A 273-nucleotide genomic window follows, 5' to 3' on the forward strand; every position below is an offset into this window, starting at 1 on the left:
ATAAAAAATTGGAGAGGTAAGTAAATAATATTAAGAATTGTTTTAGCCACTAGAGGTCAAGTAATTGAATATATTCTCTATAATTATGTTATTTTTTTAAAAAAATATTTATGAATTTTATCTATAATTAATTTGGATCATGAAAAATTCAATTTAATTATGTTTATTGTAGTCTTTCCTCCAATTAGTTTTTCTTCATCTATAAATCTGAAGTTCAAAATGTTATTAATATTGATAAATAAAAAATATTATATTGTTATTTAAGAATTGAAT

Source organism: Cicer arietinum, chromosome 1 (genome assembly GCF_000331145.2).
Source record: "Cicer arietinum cultivar CDC Frontier isolate Library 1 chromosome 1, Cicar.CDCFrontier_v2.0, whole genome shotgun sequence".
Lineage (NCBI taxonomy): Eukaryota > Viridiplantae > Streptophyta > Magnoliopsida > Fabales > Fabaceae > Cicer > Cicer arietinum.